The sequence below is a fragment of the Acomys minous genome (assembly GCF_964271855.1).
Source record: "Acomys minous genome assembly, chromosome: 6".
NCBI lineage: Eukaryota > Metazoa > Chordata > Mammalia > Rodentia > Muridae > Acomys > Acomys minous.
Genome location: NC_140487.1, coordinates 84,935,497 through 84,954,195, shown reverse-complemented (window position 1 = coordinate 84,954,195; position 18,699 = coordinate 84,935,497). Strand labels below are relative to the sequence as shown.

At 43.1% G+C, this 18,699-nt stretch overlaps 2 long non-coding RNA genes across 4 annotated transcripts in view; one reads left to right on the top strand and one right to left on the bottom strand.

Moving 5' to 3' along the window:
- The window catches only part of LOC311599452, a 39,602-nt gene that overhangs the window by 14,774 nt on the left and 6,129 nt on the right, over positions 1 to 18,699 (bottom strand). The gene's annotated exons all lie outside the window — the stretch shown is intronic.
- LOC311599224 lies at positions 932 to 18,040 on the top strand. 3 transcript variants are annotated; one of them, XR_014779819.1, is made up of 7 exons: positions 932 to 1,279; positions 3,023 to 3,120; positions 9,970 to 10,643; positions 12,515 to 12,598; positions 15,922 to 16,097; positions 16,229 to 16,386; positions 16,914 to 18,040. It is a non-coding gene; the product is annotated as an uncharacterized lncRNA (long non-coding RNA). The 3 variants fall into 3 exon arrangements; XR_014779820.1 differs by lacking the exon at positions 9,970 to 10,643 and adding an exon at positions 6,904 to 7,002; XR_014779818.1 differs by lacking the exon at positions 9,970 to 10,643.

The window sequence follows — 18,699 nt, the reverse complement described above, 5'->3', positions numbered from 1 at the left end:
CCACTAATCCCTTAACTACACTTCTGGTCTCTAAGAAGAAAAAAATAATTGCAATTTACACATCGCCCTCTGGTGTGTGGGAGGTAATATAGCAAATGAATTCTTTACTTGCTTCTGATGCATTGTCAAGTACCTGTAAAATATTTAAAATATTTCCCAGGGTCTGTGTACACCAAGTCTCTTCAAAAAAACATAGGCTCTTGAGTCATCCAAGGGACATTAAAAACCTCTACTTTTTATAGACATCCTTTCTTAAATAAATCTCATTGTAAAATTTGTTCCTAGAGGTATTATTTTAAAATCTTGAGTATCAAAAAGAAAGGAAATGGCTTGCTCAGTGTTAAGCCAACCACATATTTTAAGCATTCCATGATTTGGACCAGACAATAAAGAGGGATATCCTGGAAAGGGAAAAACAGATAAGAACCACGTAGATGCCAAGATTAAAGCTTAAGGCGTGTTGTCATGGCACTCTGTTTTAATACCTTGAGTATCTTGCTTATAATCTAATCTTACTGGAGGCTGAAAGTTTAAATGTCCTGATGCCCATTTAGAACCATAACTCTTCCAATAGCGAGATGTGGCCTTTTTTGGAATTGACTTTCAGTTCAATGCAATCCGTGTATTGATGTCTAACACATGCCAGGTATGGCCCTGGACGTCAGAAGGGCGAAGATAAGCATTAGTTTTGCTCTCAGATATTTCTTAGCATCCCTAGTTCAGTCAGTGAAGCTATTGAGTAAACACCTTCTTTGAGTACAAAAGTCAGGCACTAGATTAGGCATTCCATCCAATTCAAGAAAATTTTATTGAGGGCCCTCCACCATGTTCTCTTCTCAGGAAATCTCAGTTACCCATCTACGTTGGTAGGTAACCAAGAACTGGGTAGGGTTCTGCCATTGTGACAATTTCATTCTAGAGTTCACCTACTCTCTCCCCCCCTTGAAGTAGCTCCTCTGTAATTACACTCCAATGAGATAAACGCTGTGCAGATATTTGAAGGCAACCCACCAAGTTTCCCCCTGTGGGAAAGCACAGACTTTACAAAGAAACAACACTAGAGCAAATTGCAAATGATGAACTCATTGGTGACAAGGAAGTAGTGAGGAGATGGGCCTAAAGCCAGACTAAAACAAATTAGAAGCTACAGATGAAGGCTGGTCCCAATAGAACCATTCCTTCCCCCCTTGGAGCTCCAATTCAAATCCCAGGCTGAAAGAGATGGACAATTGTCAGGAAAATACCAATCCAGATCGATAATCTGAGGGACAAGGATGAGGTAAGAGTGTCCCTTACTGTTGTTTGTGCCACATGTAAACTGAAAAGATTCATTTGAAAGGAGGTGGCAGAAATGAGGGTCCACGGCTCCCCCAGGGGAAAGGGCTGAGGAGTATTGAGATAGAGCCAGGCCAACAAGCCAGCTGCTCCATTTTAGGAATTTACTCTCAGTAGGTAGGACTTACTATGGTCAGATTGTTCTCAGGTCTCTTGTATTTATGAGAGGAACTTTGTGTGGCTTGTCAGTCCTGAGGGATTGTGAGCTTGTAAGCTTAGGTCTCATATGGTTGGGAGCAAAGGGAAAGGGGAATCAGTCACAGATCTGGGGAGAATGAGTAGACCATGAAAGTGAAAGCACAACAGGCAGGACAGCAGAGGGACCATTGTCACCATCCACCAATCCCAGCCTTCCCCTCCTTGTCCTTCAGTTGTCACCTACACGCGTGTCTATAATGGCAAGGAGAGCTCCATCACCTCTCCTGAGTAATTTGGCAACAGAATGGAGCATATACCCGTTGTTTAACACTGCTTTGGTTAAACCTACTCAACTCCCAAACTGTCAGTTCCACCGTAGGAGGAAAAGAATGGAGTTAGACCCGACTTCCTCAGGAAGGATCCCTAGACATTCCAACCCTTGAGGAAGAAAAATTGTGGAAGCCTCTGCAGTTCGCAATAACGGCCTCTTCTGTCTGTCCCATCATACACATCTTAGATTCCAAGGGCCCTCTGCAAAGGCCTGCTCCACTGTGGCTGGCTTAAAGCACACCTGGCCATTGCTAGTGGATCCCCCCCCCCCCCCCCCGTTTCACATGATTCTCTGTTTTCACTAGATTTCCTGGCCCACTGTGCCAAAACTTCCCTTTCTCTCCCTCCCCAGTCCCCAGCCTCCAACCCACTTCTAGCTGCAGTGTGCTTAGGGGAAATCCAATCCATATGTTTCCTCTTGTTTCTTCTGAACGCATCCAGCCATTGTTTAAAGAGGGAGGCCACAGCCAAGAAGAGCCATGTGAGGCCTCTCTTGGCCTTCTAGCCCTTCATTAGGGAGCAGGGATAAGATGAGCCTTCCAAGAGCAAACCTGAAACATTCTTTTGGGTTCAGTTCAATGCCTGCATACCACGTTCACATACAACATGTCCCGGGGAGCGTGGATAGAAGGTGTTCGCTGTTCAAGGACTTTCACAGAGGAGGAAGTAGTAAGAGTTCCTACCGTCATGGCCTAGCTTGGGATGTCTGCAGGGAAACGGTTTAGAGGAGGCTGTTTCCCCTGTTACCTCTGCTATCTATAGCTACCTATGCCCACTCTGACAGTAAAAGCGCTTCCCAGATACCAACGTACACTAATGGAGAATCAATGATTTAATTTCTGTCTCAGTCACAGAAGAGATATCTTAGGCTCAGAGAGGACAAGGGTCAAAGAGATGGCCAGACATGGTTTCACGTGAAAACCAGGACCCACAGCTTTGACCCATGTGCCTTGCGTTCAGATCTTACAGAGATGGTAAGTGCCTGGTGTAGACATTCTGCCTTGTTTCTAGGCCAATCCTTTGAAAAGTCTTCTTTTGGAGGGGGCGGGAGGGCGTTCTGAGTTTCTCTGTGTGGCTTTGGCTGTCATGGACTCTCTTTGTAGACCAGGCTGGCCTCGAATTCACAGAGATCCACCTGTGTCTTCCTCCCTGAGTGCTGGGATTAAAGATGTGCACCACCACCACCCAGCTGAAGACTCTTATTTATCTACTCTTCTAGGAACACCTTGCCAATTGAAGACCCAAGATCCCGTGACTAAAATACAACTAAGAGATCTCGAGTGAAATCATATCACACCAGGGTTTCAAAAAGCAGTGGTAAGAATCATGGTAAAAATTAAATTTATATTAATATACTAACTCATTAAGTAAAAATTGTCTAGAAAGCAAGGTCCTTTGAGTCTTTTTTTTTTAATTTTTATTAATTTATTCTTGTTACATCTCAATGGTTATCCCATCCCTTGTATCCTCCCATTCTTCCCTCCCTCCCATTTTTCCCTTATTCCCCTCCCCTATGACTGTTCCTGAGGGGGATTTCCTCCCCCTGTATATGCTCATAGGGTATCAAGTCTCTTCTTGGTAACCTGCTGTCCTTCCTCTGAGTGCTACCAGGTCTCCCCCTCCAGGGGACATGGTCAAATATGAGGCACCAGAGTACGTGTGAAAGTCAGACCCCACTCTCCACTCAACTGTGGAGAATATTCTGTCCATTGGCTAGATCTGAGTAGGGGTTTAAAGTTTACCGCCTGTATTGTCCTTTTAAAGTATATGTTTTCAGCAGGAATTTCTTTGGCAGCTTATGCATCCTCTGTTCTCTTACGTGCTAGGAATTTTATGAAAACCAGCAAGGTCCACATATTGGTTAGTTCTCGGTTGCTGGGAGAAAACACCATGACCAAGGCAAATTTAAGGAAGAAAGAGTTTAGTTTGGCTTGTGGTTATAGATAGGAGTCACTGTAGGCTTCATCTTTTTCAAACCTACATTATTTGGGGTTCTTTAAATGCTTATACCTCCCTTCCAACCCACCTACCCTAGATAGGTGAGAAAGGAGGTTTATGGGAACAGAGGAAGTAGACCTTGTTGGATTCAGTTCCTGGGAGCAATTCCCCTGACACAGTCAGCAGGATTTCAGCAGACCAGCAACTCCACCATAGTTAGTGCTGAAACTGGAACATCAGCCGGAGCCCAGAACCTCAAAGCCTTCTCTGGAGCAGTTCTCTCTCTAGGAGTGTCTCAAAGTGGAGCGATGAACAGATGAACAGCCAAACAATACCAAGACCCCAAAATCCCCAGCCTCCTATTGTGGGCATGTGTGTGTATGTGTGTGTGTGTGTGTGTGTGTGTGTGTGTGTGTGTGTGTGTGTGTATAATATATATATATATGTATACGTATGTATGTATGTATGTATGTATATCCTCTCAGAGTCTGTCCTAGGATGTTTTTCAGCTGGCAAAAACCAAGCGCCCCCAACAAAGTGGCTCAACTTCTAAATGGATAAACATCACCTGTTCTCTCACAAGTCTGTTCCCCATGCCACACTTGGATCAAAAAAAAAAAAAAACCCATGTTTACATCCACTACAAGTCACCATAAGAAAGTGGAAACATGGTGTCTGGAATAGAGAGCTGAGACCGTACATCTTCAAACTGCAAGTGTGAAGCGAAGACGAAAAAATGAAAACGGCTTTACATTCTGAAAGCCTACCCTTAGTGACACACTTCCTCTTACAAATGCTGCATCTTCTGAACCTCCCCCCAAACAATGCCACCAACTGAGGACCAAGTGTTCAAATACGGCAATCCAGGGGGCCCATTTCTTTTCACATCACTACAGTCCACCATACTTTGATGAAGTTCTTCCCGGAGACCCTCTCAGCTTTAACCAACCACGACTTTAAGGAAAACCTTAGGAAGGCTACTGCAGAGAGAGAGGGAGGGAGAGAGAGAGAGAGAGAGAGAGAGAGAGAGAGAGAGAGAGAGAGAGAGAGCATAAGAACAACACAGATGAGAGCAAGAGTGTGGACATGATGCTGGAGGCTGCAAAAATGGAGGTAGGAGTGTGGAGAAAGACAGGTGCTGACGTCATAGCTCAATAACCACCCCTCCCCCGGTCACACTGGCCAGGTAGCCTGGTGCCTTTGAAGTGAAGTGATGCAAACCCCAGTCCAAAGTTTCTCACTGCTACTCGGAGAGGCTGTTTGATTCTTGACTATTAGCTGTTCTAAGTACCCTGTCTGTAAATAAGGCTAGGCACATACACTTCTGAGGCTAGCCTGAGAGCACAGTAGACTTGAAGTACCTCACATGCACACTAGCCAAACAGGCAGACAATTCCATTCTCCTACCTAAGAGACGAAAGCTACAAAGGCGGGTTGTTGGTCTGACTGTAGCGTGTCGATTTTGACCCCAGGGAAGAATCTTCTCTTGAGAAGAGTATGTGGAAGTCACGAACACAAAAGTCCGCAGGCACAGCACCATTGAATACTTAAAGAAAAAACTCCTTCTTGTTTCAGCCAAGAAGCCTGGTTCCCTTCTGCTTGCATGTACCTGTCTTGGGTACTAAGGTATTAAGCCTACATGGAGGTGCTGGCTCTTGGTCCCTTAGTGGGCTCCTCTGTGTGTGCAGCTGCAGCCAATTATGCAAACCCAGACACTGTTTTGTTCTTTTGTTCCTGGAGAAAGAAGAATGGATGTTGGGCTTTCTTCTTTCATCTTTCAGTATTTCTGTTTTATCTTTATTTCTCATCATCATATTTAGATAGTATTTGTAGAAGGGAAAGCCATCATAATAAAGTGGTAATCAAACAAAGAGTTCTAAGGCACGATCACCAAAACCTCCACCTCAGAAATGTTTCCCTCAGACAGCAGGCAGGAGAGGGCACGGGAAAGTGTGCTTACATGAAGAGGGCGTGGGCCGTGCCAGCCGGCACCTCTCCCGAAGCTCTCCATGTGTTAAGTAGGGTCTAGGAAAGCATTCCCAGAAAGTCAGGCACCCTGCTTGTTTCCCAGGGCTGGACCATGCTATGAACGCAAGGTAGCTGAAAGCAAGGGCACACCCCTCACAGCCAAGAGCAAAAGCTAAGGGGCCACTACAAACCCAGTGCATCACTGGGTGAGGATAGAATCTCGATTACATCAGGTGGACTCAACAGCAAGGAAAACATAAATAGGAAATAAAAGCTGTGCGGAACAAAAATATGGAAAAATAAAAATATGTTCTTTAAAGAACATGGCTGGCTGATTACTTTTTGAAATTAAAAAATTCCCTTGGTTTGAAATTTGGGGATAAGATTGCGAGTCACGAAATACTCATTTCCTTTGACTTGATTCCTTGAAAATGAGATTTCTGGTCTAATCAGTACGATAATCCACTTATGAGGTCATAACCAAATGTGCCATTAAATATGGCAAGGATTATCCTTAGAGGAATTTGTTAAAAGCACAGCCAAAATGTGGGAAAGAGTCCATTGTAATGGAGAAAAATCTTAAGTAAGTCTCAAAGGAACACTATCCAGCTATTTAAAATGATTATGATGCCCAAGCAATTAAAATGATTAATGGACTACTTAAGGATACGGTTTGTGCACCACACCCAAGAGTATACGGATAGCACTAATTAGAGTCAGTGGCTGCATTGAATATATTCATAAATAAAAATTAGACAATAATGTTGTTGTAGAAACTGCCCAATAAAAGAATGTTTTAATTAGCTGTGAATAAATAAATGAATAAATAAGAACATAAATTTGTGTGGATGTGGAATAAGGGATGGATCTGGGAGGAAATAGGGGCAGGTGAATATGACTAAACTATAATGTAGGAAATTTTCAAAGACTTAATAAAATATAAAAAAGAATTATCTTGCAATTCTGAAAATAAAGAAAAAAGGAAAATGTATATACCATAGTAAAAATTAAACAGTTACATACAAACTGCATATGAAAGAGCTAAAAGTAAATCTATCAAATTTTCAATAATTTAAATTTTGATTGGAAATTCTTACTCCTTACTTCCATTTTTCCTCTTTTCTTTCTTCTTTACCTGGTTCCTTTCCTTCCTTTCTTTTCCTTCCTTCCCCCCTGCTTCCTTCTTGGTTTTAGGACTTGTGTTGTACATTCCTCAAGGTCTGGAAAGGAAGCAGGTGGCACAATCAAGGAACTGGATAGAGAAACAATGGATTACAGAGGTATCTCAGAAGTGTTAGTTACGGGAAGCAGCAAGTGACCATTAAATACTCGGGTCTCTGGCTGCTGGAGCCATCACTGCTTTCAGAAGCAAAAGAGAGGCAGGCTGGAACAACATCTGGAGCATTCACAGAACAAAGATGCTCAAAGAGGAGGAGCCGAAAAAAGCCAGCCCCACAGCGCTCATGAGGGGTGGGAAGGGGTGAAGCCAGCCCCACAGTGCTGCAGTGAGGGGTGGGAAGGGGTGAAGCCAGCCCCACAGTGCTGCAGTGAGGGGTGGGAAGGGGTGAAGCCAGCCCCACAGTGCTGCAGTGAGGGGTGGGAAGGGGTGAAGCCAGCCCCACAGTGCTGCAGTGAGGGGTGGGGAGGGATGAAGCCAGCCCCACAGTGCTGCAGTGAGGGGTGGGAAGGGGTGAAGCCAGCCCCACAGTGCTGCAGTGAGGGGTGGGAAGGGGTGAAGCCAGCCCCACAGTGCTGCAGTGAGGTGTGGGGAGGGGTGAAGCCAACCCCACAGTGCTGCAGTGAGGGGTGGGGAGGGGTGAAGCCAGCCCCACAGCGCTGCCATGAGGGGTGGGAAGGGGTGAAGCCAGCCCCACAGAGCTGAAGTGAGGTGTGGTAGTTGATAGTCCAACCCTTCTCTAAGCTCCTGCCAGAGACTACCGTTGGCTGAACACAGCTGAACACCACTGGATAAAAACACAGGCCCCTGAAACCCCCATCTTAGGGTGCTGAGAGAGTGAGGAGAAGGATTAAAAATGGATCTGAAGAATAAGCAGAAATAGCTCAAAGTCATGGGGATTTATTTTATTTCTAGCATAAAAAGTGCATATTAAAAAATAAATTGATAGGAGCCTAGATAGTGCAGCAGGTAATGCACTGATCCCTTAAAAAGAAATTGGCCGGGCGTGGTGGCGCATGCCTTTAATCCCAGCACTCGAGAGGCAGAGGCAGGCGGATCGCTGTGAGTTCGAGGCCAGCCTGGTCTACAAAGTGAGTCCAGGACAGCCAAGGCTACACAGAGAGACCCTGTCTCGAAAAACAAAACAAAACAAAACAAAAAACCAAACAAACAAAAAGAAATTGAACTCAAGTCAAAACTCATTTCTTTCATTAGCCAAATACAATTTAACTCTTAACACTGCTGACACAGAGTCCTAGGCAATGCCTGTGGCCAATGCCAACCAAGGTGCCCAGGGCACACATCTTCTAAAACACTTACCCAAGGAACAAACAAAAGCTCTGGGAAACATCGAAGCTGAGAGCCTCTGGTTATACAAAGCAGGCAGTACTGAGCCACTTAGCCATCTCAAGTGCTTCACAAGTGTTAGCTCAATAAGTTGAAGTCCTATGAAGCAGATATTATCCTTAGACCCATTGTACAGATGTGCTAATGTGTAGGGGGGGTGCGGACTGAGGGGGGGAGAATATGCAAATAGCTTGAAGCTATGTGCTAATATGTAGGGGGTGGGGTACGGAGGGGGGCGGAGAATAGGCAAATAGCTTGAAGCCTATTGAGTGAATAATTTGGGTTTTGAGCAAACAGCTCCAACTATTAAGCACAAGCTCTTAGTTGCTATGTCCTTTGTGAAGACTCCATGGTAGACAATATAGGACTAGAATTGAGCCTATAGAAATTACCTATGACAGGGCAGGGGAAGAGGTATGAAAGGAAAAAAGCCCTAGTTAACATCACTCAAGGCCAAGGAATTAGCATTAAGGCTTCAAGGGAAAAGAGCATCCCATCCCAGAGCCCTGGTGAGGGTCCACAGGCGGTTCAGAGAGCGCCAGCTAGGGCCACTCTGGGAAGGTCCCCAACAATCTGTTCCAGGGCAGGCTGAGCAGACCTGCCATGATGCTTTCCTGTTCTTCAGCACCCAAGTCACCCAGACCCTCAGGCTCAGCTACATTCAGTGTGAAAAGTCATCCTCTCCCGAGACAGGAAGATGAATGAGTAATGGGAAATTCAAAGTGAAAACCATGTTAGAGGTGTTCAGAAATATAAAACCAACCAATCAACCAACCCTGGGCAGGTAGCACATGAGAGGAGAGAGAGAGCAGAGGGGGGGTGAGGGGAAGGGAAGGAGAGGGAGGGGGAGGGAGGGAGAGGGAGAGAGAGGGGGAGGGAGGGAGAAGGAGAGGGAGAGGGAGTGTTTGTGTGTTCATGTGGTGTCATTTCTTCAGAGTAAACATGCTGTTTGGGAAGTATTCTGAATGAGAGTCTCTTTGCACCGAGTTGGCAGCGTTTGTGCTTCCTGTCCCTGGGATCACTAGGGCACTGCAAACCCCAAACAGGATGTGAAATGTGGTTATCTGCAATGGCCCCCATTGCCAGCTTTGGCTAGGCCTGTGGTTTGAATTCCTCACCTTTCCCTCCTATTTCATCTGGATTCCTTGACAGGTAGCTGAAAGACTATGCTAGCTTAACCAAGTCACTCCACTCTCCACTTGCCTCAGTTTACCTAGAAAATAAGTAAGGCTGCAACAGCTTATAGAACAGTTTTTGTCAAAGTAGGGGGACAAGTTCTCACCTGGGGCAGCAGACTTAAGGGTGTGGAGTGGACCACTTGGTACACGGACTGAAGATGGACATTTCAGGGTCTCATAAATGGGGTAATTAGTACCATGCACGTATTGTTGGGTTAGGGAAAGTTGAAAATCAAAGGAACTTTAAAGTCAGTGGAAGTATTCATTCATTCATAGGAAAACACATGCATATACCCACACATGACATGCTATCTCATGACCACACACACACACACACACACACACACACACACACACACAATCACAGATGCCCCCCACTCACACACATACACACTCATACAAAATCACAGATTCCCCACCACCACCGTATCAGTTTTCCCCACCAAAAAACACTCTCGATAAAAATATGTACTGATGTTGTGAATCATACTTGAATAGTTTCTGTCTATTTTTTTTTAATTTAAACTTTCCTAAATGGTAAGCAGATGCTTTCTATAGTCTCAGGCGCTCCCTGGACACTGTACGCGTAAGAGTGAAAAATGCCAGAAGGATACATATCTCCCACAATAAGTCTTAGATTCCAGTGAAGAAAACAAATATTGAAGAAACCAACCAATATAAAATCTGGCAAATAACTATAAAGAATAAAGAAAAGACTTCTGAAAAGGAGCTGAGGCCTTTAGAAAAACCTATGACTGGGATGCAAAGTCATATTTGAGCTAACATCTGAACACTGAGCAGGAGCTGTCTAGGTGAAGAAGATTAATAAGAGCATTTCCTAGTAGAACAGACATGATAAAGCAGAAATGTACCTGGTAAAGAAGATGCCCTTGTGACTGAAGAGCAGGGAGCAAGGACACCTAATGGGATGGAGATCTGGAAGGAGGTGGGCCATATAGTACCCTGAGGGGACCGGAAGGTCTGAGCTTTTGTTCAGTTACACTGGGATTTACAGAAGAGCTCCAAGGAGGGGACATTCAGTTCCTAGAGAGCACAAGTGGTGAACCAGTTAGGAGACAACATGCTGTGGTGACCCCTGCAGCTACAGTGGTCTCCATGACTGTGCTAAGCTGGAATACCAGGATATATTTAAGGATGAAAAACAAAGGAATTGATGTGGAGAGAGTGAGAAGATCCAGCACAGGAGTCCAGAGCTTGTGTGTGAACAAAAGGTCTGTTTTGTTTTTATTTTATCACTTATTTTTTGAGATTATAATACAATTATTTCGTTTCTCTGTTCTCTTTTCTCCCTCCAAGCTCTCCAATATACTGCTTCTTACTCCCTTTCAAATTCATGACCTATTTTTCATTAGTTGTTATATATATGTGTGTGTGTGTTTGTGTGTATGTGTATACACATATATTCCCTAAATACATAAATACAACCTGCTTAGTTTTTAGCAACATTAATCATATGGAAAGGGATGTTTATTGCTATTTGGAAGTTGCTTCGAGGAGCTCAGTATCTGACATACAGAGAATACTTTACATGCTGTACAAGTGCTTAAGTGTCCCACTTAAGGAATGCACAAAGGACTGCCGCAGTAGAAAGAAAGGGGTCTGTCAATCTACAAAGCTGAGCTAGCACCTAAAAGACAAAGAACATGTTGTAAACCCTATAAACTACAATAATGATGACAAGTTATACCCATTGGTGCAATAATGGTACTAATGTTATGGGAGCAACCAATGACTTTCTCAGTGGATTTAAGCCTCACTTTAAAGAAGGAAATACAAGCTTGGTATTGTAAATCTGGGTCCAAACCCATGTTTGGGAAGCCCTCGGGCCCCAGGGGTCAATATAGTTATTTTGCTAGATAGACATACTGTAAAACTGCCTTATAAATTCATATCTTTGTACCAATAGATTAGTGTAGCTCTCAGATCTCATCAGAGAAATTTCTTTGAGCAATGGATGATGGTTAATGCAAAAACTCTCAATTAGTCCAAGTATTTAGAGTAAGTGACAGTGGGCACACAGCTACAAATGGCTCGTCTACACCACATCCTTCCCCAAAGCTCAGGAAATATGGTAGAAAAGAGGGGTGGAGGAGTTGTAAGGGCCAGAAATAAGGGAGAGCCAGAGGGAAACAGTGTCTTTTCCATATGGTACAACAACTGCACTCATGAACTCACAACATATGTGGGCGCCTGCCAACCAATAGGAGTCCCCACCTCTAACTGAGAAGCTACAGACAAGCTTCTAGGACAGGAAGAGTCAACTTTTTTTAAGGGTGTGGCTCATGGGAGGTCAACCATGATTCAGTGGATAAGTTAATACACACTAGTATATGGACTGCACAGATTGAGGTCGACAGGTTATTAAATGTAAAAAATAAAGAAGACAGGAAGTTGGGGAGTGTCAGTTAGAGTTTCATTGCTGTAAAGAGACACCATGACCGTGACAACTCTTATAATGGAAAACATTTAATTGGGGCTGGCTTACAGTTTCAGAGGCTTAGTCCATTAACACCATGGTGGGAAGCATGGCAGTACGCAAGCTGACGTGGTGCTGAAGGAGCCAAGAATTCTACAGCTTGATGCACAGGCAGCAGAAGGAGACTGTGTGTACACTGGACATAGCTTGAGCATAGGAGATCTCAAGCCCTACCTCCACAGTGACACACTTCCTCTAACAAGGCCACACCTACTCCAACTAGGCCACACCTCCTAAGGCCAAGCATTGAAACACATGAGTCTCTGGGGCCATTCCTACTCAAACCACCACAGGTGATGAGTGGGGAGGTGGGAGTGGGTCTGGTAGGAATTAAGGGGAAAACCTAGAGGTGAAAATGACAGATAATAAAGTGAGTGAAAAGTGCCCAGCACTCAAGATAAATCTCAAAATCACATTATATAATTCTCAAATAATTAACAAAAATATTTACCTTTAATAATAAAAAGGAAAAGAAATGGAAGGAAAGTCTTCTAAGAAGGGGCTCAGTTTTTTAGGTGGGAAGGCTTATATGAAAGTAGCTACAACCATGCCTCAAAACTCATTGATGATGCTTACACTATTGTCACCAACCTGTCCCGTCACCAGGACCACATGGGCCCATGTCATTTCCCATTGGTTAAAGAAGAATGATTAACATCAGTTTCCTTGCTTCTTATTCATGCATCTGAGGTGTGTGTGAAAGAACTAATACTTGTTTCTGAAGTTTACAAAAAAAAAAAATATATATATATATAGCTATCTGGTTTGGGGGTTTTTGTTTTTGTTTTTGTTGTTGTTGATGTTGATGATTTTTTTGTCCTTTGCATTTTTTTATTGTATTCCTATGAGCTTAAAGTAATGCTGGCTTGGACAATTCCTATTCTGCAGTTGTCTCTGCACCCTTGCCCTGCTGCTAGCACGGGCCTTAGCACAAAGAGGTGCACAACAAAAGGTCACTAAGCAGTAAGAATAAGTAGAGTACTGATGGCCAGACACACAGATAAATAAAACAAAGCTTCTACCCTCAGTATAGTCACAGGCATACATCTGAAGGAATAAAAACATATACTATACATACATGCTTGTATGTTGTATAATAAATGTGTCCAAACAAATATGCATAGTCCCTCCCTCCAACTCAAAAGTTAACATACTGCAACCAAAACCACATGTTTTCAAATCTATAAGCATTTGAAGGCTTGAAATCTCCAAAGCAGAAAGCTAAGGGCACAAAAGCAGATTCAAGTACAGTCAGTAGAGTTCCTTGAAGTGACCCATAAATACTCACCGAGCCTTTCCCCAGCCCTACACGTAGTCATAAATCCCCATTTCTTTTCAAGAACTTCTACATGTGATCAACGGTGCAGGGTGATGTTTAAACCAGGCCATTTGGAATATTCGATTTTCATGCATAGTTTTAAGATTTTAATTTCCACTCTGCAAACTGGCTCAGATTTTCCCCGTCCTGAAATAAATCAGGATTTCTAAGACATGAAAGCAGGCTCCAAGCACAGAAGGGCTTTCTGAGCATTCAGCCTGCCTGCGCTACTCAGGCAAGTCATATTTACAAACGACTTACCTCTCACCTCATCCTACCCCTGGAAAAGGCCTGGAAAACTGGCAGCTAATGTGGTGAGAGAAAAATGCCCAGCACTCAAAATCAATCTGTCAAAAAGAGGCTGGAACCACTCATCAGGGGAGAGGGGGATAAACGCAAAGATGCTGTGAAATATTTGCTCAACCAATCTGAAATTAATTGGTCCCCTACTCAGTTTCCTCTCCTTTAAGCCTTCCCAGTGGCCATGTGCTCCAAGCGGGTAGCCAGCTCTTGGCAGTAGAATGGATGTTTTATGTACGATATTGACTGTATGTCACAACCCGGAAGACGTTTGAGCAGTGTCCTCAGATTTTCTTTAGCTGGTTGCTTGGTTTAGAAAGACAAAGCAGAAGAGAGACCTGAGGCTGACATCAGGGAGGAGCTGAGTTCTAGTTTGCATGGCTACACTCAAGCTCCATGACTTTAGGGCACTTAGCCATGGCAACCAACCTGAAAGTTATATTTTATCTGATAAAAGGGGGAAATCTCTGCTTGCTGGGATTCCACAAGAGTGTGGTAATGTGAGTGAACTCACTTTGGGATTTGAACTAACCAAATTCAAATGCAGATAGAAAATTATTTTCATAAAGGACTCACTAAGGGATTCCTGAATCCAACCAATGAGGGGAGACATCCTTTCAGTTTCTCATCAGGGTCTCCACATGGCCTACTGGATGGAATCTTAACAGCATCCATTCATTTTGTAAAAAGATAATGCTCTACGCAAGACTCTAGTGTGCCAGGACCTTAACTTGCACCATTAAGTGTTATTCCATTGAAAATCCATTGTATTTACCCTCAGGCCCTCTCTGGTTCTCTTTCTGTATGTAATAAATTTTAATTAAATATCACATAATCCGATAATAGTGTTATGTAACTGCATATTTTAATTAAGTATATAATATAAGAAAACTGATACTTATAATATCGATAAGCGTACAGTTGCTAAAACTGTAGCTATATGATAATTTTGGTCAAATTGGTGTGAGTAAGGCCATTATAAAACATTGCAGATGATTTTATAAAAGTTTAGAAGATTTCTATCTTCCACTGTTTTCCCAAATGTCTTTTTTTGTCTTGCTTCATCTTTAAAAAAATTTAAAAATCAGGCACCCTGTGAACACAACTATCTAAGCAAGACATTTGGAATTTGGCTTTCAAGTAGGAAAGCAGCCCTACAATATGAAACAATACGGACAATCCAGGACATTGTGTTTAGCAATAGAAGCCAGAATAAAGGAAGAACCCTGTATGATGCCAGTTGTACAAGGTATAAAATAGACTTTAAAAACCTCAGAGAGTGACACAATAGCTGTAAGAACGGGACACAGGGAGCTGCTGCTCAATTCATATAAAGTCTCAACACACAAGATGAGAGGGTTCTAAAGATCTGCCGTACATCACCAATGTCCTGGCTGGGTCTTGTTAACTTGACAGAAACCTAGGCATATCTGGGAAGATAGATATTGTGTTGCTTAACAATTAATGTGGGAACGCAAGCTTACTGAGGGCAGTGCTACCCCTGGGCACATGATCTGGGTATAAGACTGCTGATTAAGAAAGTGACTGGGAGCAAAGCAGTAAGCAAGCCTTTTCCATGGCTTCTGCTCTTGTTCCTGCCTATAGGTTCCTGGTTTGAGTTCCCGCCATGACTTCCTGAGAGTTGTAAGCTGACATAAGTTCTTTCCTCTTCAAGTTGCTGTGGACTGTGATGTTTTATCATAGCAATAAAAAAAGTAATGAAGACTACCGTGCCTAACATGCACAGTATTGGATTGTACATTAAATAGTTACTGCAGGTATATCTTGTGTGAAGTGATCCTATTACAGTGAAATACAATTAAAGAAAAACAGGGAAAGATGAGGGGAGGTAGGAGAAGAGTCAACTGGGAAATCTAATCACTGGATGTACGGAGAAAGCCAAGGCCTCGGCACTACACAGAAAGATGGTTATCCGAATTCTTCCTAACGAGATTTAATCACTCACCAGCACCATTCCTAGGTCATTTGCCCGTGCTTGCTGGCTGATGTTTTACATACCTGGTCAGCTGTTGATATATAGGAGCCCTGAAAGCAAATGACAGTTGTTGCCTGGCCCTGGTTATTAAGAAGCCCACCGTCTAGCTGAACACTGGTAACATGTGAAGCACGGACAGGCTTGCCTCCAAGTGCAATAAAACCAAAGGGGACAGTGCTGCGGGATTTTCTTTCCCAAATAGCTCACTGCTATAAGATCTCTCATTCACTGTCCATAATGACCAAATCACCTTCAGCACTTAGTACTGTGTAGGCTTTCCGTAAGGTCTAACAATCTCAAAAAAAAGTGACACACGTGCAGAATATTAGAGGCGAGAGAATGAGTCTGGAACCCTTTTATTCTCATAAATATTTTTCTCCTCCTCCTTTTTTTTCAAAGACAGGATTTCTCTATGTAGACCTGGAAGTCCTGGAAACAGCTCCATAAAGCAGGCCGCCTCTGCCTCCTGAGCGCTGGGATTAGAGGTGTGCGCCACCACCTCCCGCCTGCAAATACTCCTTGAGCATCTTCTTATCCGTCTTAACCTCTCTGCTTGTGGACAGACCATAACAGGGGTAATAAATTATGATAACTCAAAATACAGGGTCACTGTGCCAGGAGGTGCCTAAAATGTTTTAACCGTAGTGGCTTATTTTTCACAACATACCAGTGAGATGGGTGTTTTATGGTCATTTTCCTTTTACAGATGGTAAAGCTGAGATAAAGAGGAGTTACGGAACGTTCAGGATTTCACAACTGGTCAGTACTAACACTGAACTCCTACCAAGCCAGTCTCATTTAGCAGGTTAAGCTGAGCCAAGATGGCACTCTCACGCTCATTAAAAAGCTCAGTGCTTGCGTTAAGTAAGTACAATTAATAAATAAATAAAAGATGTTTTAGTGTTTATAGTCTTTGGGGAACGACAGACATGTGTACCTATACTGCAGACCAATAGTCAAACATCATCTTAGAGATAAGGGAGATCTAAGTAGGGGGGGGACAGGGGGGGGCATGGACCAATCAGGACAAGTGAGTCTCACAAACAGGGTAATTTAAGGCAATTTATTCTGGAACGATGAATACAAATTTTCCAGGCAAGGAAGAGAAAAGAATAAATGTGGGCATATAAACCTTCCATAAGAAATACCAAAATGCCATTTTCCCCTGGATGGCTGGGAGTCTAGAGAGATGGGAGGAGATGGAAGAAGATGAAGTGTAGGAGCGAAGAGAGTGAGCCTGTGAAGGTTTTGGAGTCAGGATTAAGCAGTGAAGAGGAGCGGAGGGCCAATGCCTCTTGCGATCCCTGTCTCAGAGGAATAGTGCATGGAGGGGCTGTAGACAAGAAGATCCTGCTCAGGTCTCTATCTGAAAGCATCTCTCTGGCAACAAGGTGGACTTTGTGGGCAAGTTGAGAAGACGCACTTAAGAAACTTTCACAAGAACAAGGATGAGAACAGAAATCCAAAAGGTGGAAGAAAGGGATGAAAGAGAAATTCCAGAATCCCAAGATTACCATGTTGTGAGACTCACCTTTGCAGAGCAAACCTTGTGTAGCTAGACATTCATCACTCACAAGGTAGTCAGGGGGATCGCCCCTACAGAACCAACTCATCTTGGCTCCGCTGAATAAATCATCCTCAATTGAGAGGAAAGTTGCTATTTTTATCCCTTATATTTATATCCACGAACTACATCTTTCCATGGAGGATTTAAGGTGTCTGGAAAATCACCAAATGAAATGCAGCATCTGATGACAAGGGGCTTACTGAAGGAACTCTTGCAGCCATAAATCAGCCACCCCTGTCAAAGGAGACAAGTTCAAGTTGAAGATAGCAAGAAGCATCCTCTGTGGCAGCTGCAGACTTGCCAAGTTGCTCCCTCTCTTCATCCAGAGAAACAAAGGTTCAGAATGCGTCCAGCTTGCTGGGATGCCAGTGTGGGGCCTTTTTGTGGGAAAAATGAAGAGATACTGAGACCAGCAATGAGTTTCAAAAAGCCTGGACACCCTTTCCTGGAGACATTTAGAATTTAATCAAGACCTGAGATGAAGTCAAGACTTTCAAGGAGACAGCATCTTAATTGTAAAACAGATGAGGCCCCAGGAAGATAGAGCTCTGAAGATCCCTGTGATGCGTTTGAATGCAATGTTTGTTGTTGTTAGTGGTGTTGTTGTTTTTGCTACTTTCTCCAGTCTAATCGTACTCAATTCATCTTGGCCACATATGAAGCTGCAAACAGAAGGTCTCCATTTTACGGACAAAAGAACTGAAGTTCAGAGGTGACTGTCACTTCCTGAATGTTATTCTGTTGAGGAAGAACTAAGTCTGAGCACAAATTTCAGTAATCCTCATTTCAAGGAAAGTTGGTGTTACAAAAAATAGGAAGATCTCACATTTATAGTAGCCACTGCGTGTTCTACATGAAACTCTGAAGCCACCCCACGGAGACGTAACAATGACTTAATGTTCAGAGCATTAAAAGTTCTCATGGATTAAATTTTTAAAGCTGGCTAATAAAAATATGAGCAAAATCAAAGAAGTGTTCCTTTCAAAAACAAAAGGATTTTAAAATAAATCCTGTCATGAGAAAGACAGGCCATATTAGTCCCTGCTGATTTTTATGATGTAGATGTTTTAAGTTGTCAAAAAGAGGGCTGCACCCATTAAGATAGAAATTAATTTCCATGTTGCTAACCCTGTAAGTGTCTGCATACACTTAACAGTTAAAAATATTTTGAAACACTGGCTATTTGTGCCTCTGTACTTACAGATTTATTTTGAAAGATAAAAACCTATAATACCCCCCACGATAATAATTCAAATGTTAAAGCAGGGATGAGCTCACTAAGTACTGAGCTTTATGCGACCCCAACAATCTTCAGCTTCTAATGCGCTAGAACACTGGATTCTACCCAATGGGTCATTATGGGAAATCACCCAGATATACATGGGTATATCAGCATGGACAATTATTGTGACAGTTGACCTCAAAGGTCTTATTGTCGTTTATTTTTCTAAAACGTGGTTTGTTTGTGTTTGCCTTTGTTTTTTTTTTTGTTTGTTTGTTTGTTTGTTTGGTTTTTTGGTTTTTTTCTTTGTTGAGCTAGCCTTGTTTAGCTCAGACTGGCCGGGAACTCAAGGCAAGCTCCTGCTTCAGCGTCCCAAGTCCTGAGGTGA